Below are 2,815 nucleotides of genomic sequence, written 5' to 3'. Positions count from 1 at the left end.
CGTATTGCAACTAACCGTTCCACGCGATTGATCTACGCAATTAATGTTACTTAGCGTGTTGGGGCCGATAATGATCGTGACAATTAAAAATACGTTCCGTCTTTGAATTCTTTATTTATCCTACTGTACATATCTCATCCTTTCTACTCTCGATCACTCTGTGGTCGAGACAAAGATATTAGGAATCTCTCACTCATTTCGTTTGCTTATTAGAGGCTTGTTTTTCTCCTTTTACTCGCGCTCGTTCCCAACTGTTCATATTTAGCGAGTCTTGACGTGTTGCTATCTTACGAAATGTGAAGAGAGATAGAATTCTATCTATAAGTTAAATATAAGTTTTATAAGTTGCTTACCCTACTAAGGTTTATTGGAAATCAACAGTTTCGATTTGTTTTGTCTCGATGTTATCGATCGAGATTGCCGAGTCTCTACTAATCCTGAAACCAAAGTAATATAATCTTGTGTATGATAAACTCTGTCTCTGTCTGTTTGTCTCTCTCTCTCTCTCTCTCTCTCTCTCTCTCTCTCTCTCTTTCCTCGTATGGACGGTTTCTTAAGATCTTCGCGCGGATCTGAAAGCAAGCGCGCGCAGCGAAATCGAAGCTTACGGCATTAATAACATAGTGTATTATTTAGTGTATTAATCTACAAAGAAAATCGGCGTGAAATCTTATAGTTAGAACTCGTACAATACATGTTTTATTTGCGGATGAAATGTAGTATGAAATGTAGTACGTTATTTAGGGGTAAGGTTCATTTAGCGCTGTTAATGCTTCAAACGAATGGATGAATCATATTACTTTATTTGGCACTTTGAAGTATTTACAGTGTTAAGTGGATTCTGCCCTACTATGTTATGTTCGCTTCAGTTTACCCCTATCTCTTCTACATTTCGTCTCACAACAAAAGTTGGGACTCTGCTTCTCGCTCGATCTTGAGCTTTGTATTCTCGAGAACGTTAGTCTCGATTTTATGACTCCTGAAATCTAATCTCGCGGGTGAGATCGAGCGAGAACAAAAGAGAGTTTGCACGCTTCTATTGCTTATTGTGGATATTATATGACAGCGTACATTCTAGTTAGTATATATTTCAACGATATTGTTTCTTTAAATATATTTAAAAAAACGCGTCAGAAATAGTACCTCATAGGTGACTTGAAAAATTATTGAAAACAAATATTCATAATTAAAATAAAAATTTGACAAAATATCTTTATAAAAAAATTCATAAGTTTTCCTATTCTTTTCTCTTCTACGGGCTTCATAGAATGATATGCGGAGATTACGTTCATGAGGCTCGATCGATTCAGAAGCTGAGTATGGAGCGATAAGGGGAAGGGGAAAGAGGAAAGAGAAGGGTAAGAGGAACAACTCGACACGAGCTTCTCGAAAATCGAATGGAAAGTGAACCAAGCTCTAACATGTACCATTCAATATTTTTTTTTAAATACTGCATTTTTCCAGTACACAATGTACGCTTGTTGCGGATTGCTGTTTCACATTCCGACATAATAGTCCTGAGAGGACGTAGCAGTTTTTTTTCGAGAACGTGCAGCAATTTTTCTATTATGCTAAATTCAATAAAACCAATGGTCTTTAGTATCATCTCGCTGGTACCCAAATATCAACATGTCCGAATCGTAGCAATTCGTGCCAAAACGCGAAGAATTATTATAATATGAAAGTTTGTATATAGTACGTACTACACTAAAAAATTGAGGCATAATTTTATTCTTTCTTTGAAAAAGTAGAGAAATTTCAAGTCGTTCTTCTCTGATGAAGTGGATTGAAATGTTCGCGAAATGTCGGAATCAGACAAAGAAGAATCCACGCGGTTTAAACTTGGATACTAAATCTAATATTCATAGACATTGTGAAAGTTTCAAATGTAAAAAAAGAGTGTAATTTGTATGATGATAATGATATTGAGACAGTTTTAAGAAAAAATTTTACAGCTCTCTTGAAATTTTAACTTCTCAGACTTATCTTCAAATAATGATTTTATTTATTTATTATGGATTTGCAGATGTATACAAATTAAGATCCATCAAATTTTGAAAGTTTTAATGAATTTTCTCAAGTTCGGGGTTAAACAAAGAACTAACCAGCTACAATGATTTTTAAAATATATCTTTCATCTTCAACGATTTTGTACAAAAAATGTTCGCTCTATTCCATTGTAGCAGAGCCGTCGCATAGTACAAGATAAGACTTAAGGGAGAGGGAGGGTGCTTTCGTAATATGCACACACACATACACGCACACACGCGCGCGCGCGTGTGAAAGCCGCGCACACCGCAGTCATCTGTTGTAATTACATTAAAAGATATGTGATCCCTTCCGTTTAACTCAACTAGTGCAGCCACAGATATCTATATTATACTATATCGTACTACATATACGTACATGTCTATATTATACTACATCGTACTACATGTACATATCTACATTATACTAACTTGAGGCTTTGACGTATAAAATGACTGAACAGGATTTCCGATTTCGGCCATGATACCTTACAACAAAATAGCCACTTCCGTTTTTTTAATTATTGCATGAGATGTACTAAAATACTTTTTTCATCTTTAATAAAATAAAATTTTTCAGTTCACAAATATTTACAATTTTTAATTGAAATATAACCTTCTCAAATATTACTTAATTACTAATTACAAATATAACTTAATCAAATCAAACTCAAAATATCAAATATAACTAATCAAATATAACTTAATTACTAATTACAAATAAATGCGTTCAATTTACCCAAGGAAATGAAACTCATATTTTGTATTACTTTTTGAATTTAAAAATG

General features: G+C 33.9%; 1 long non-coding RNA gene across 2 annotated transcripts; it reads left to right on the top strand.

The window, feature by feature from the left end:
* Positions 1–954: 954 nt before the first annotated feature.
* On the top strand, positions 955–2,548 carry LOC116847559. 2 transcript variants are annotated; one of them, XR_004378788.1, is made up of 4 exons: positions 955–1,077; positions 1,268–1,358; positions 1,465–1,695; positions 2,027–2,548. It is a non-coding gene; the product is annotated as an uncharacterized LOC116847559 (long non-coding RNA). The 2 variants fall into 2 exon arrangements; XR_004378787.1 differs by having other exon boundaries at positions 1,465–2,548.
* Positions 2,549–2,815: the final 267 nt, after the last annotated feature.

This window comes from Odontomachus brunneus, unplaced genomic scaffold (assembly GCF_010583005.1).
Source record: "Odontomachus brunneus isolate Ranch 3 - 2012 unplaced genomic scaffold, Obru_v1 Obru_scaffold_080, whole genome shotgun sequence".
NCBI lineage: Eukaryota > Metazoa > Arthropoda > Insecta > Hymenoptera > Formicidae > Odontomachus > Odontomachus brunneus.
The sequence above is the reverse complement of the archived record's forward strand: the minus strand, read 5'-3'. Positions and strand labels throughout refer to the sequence as shown.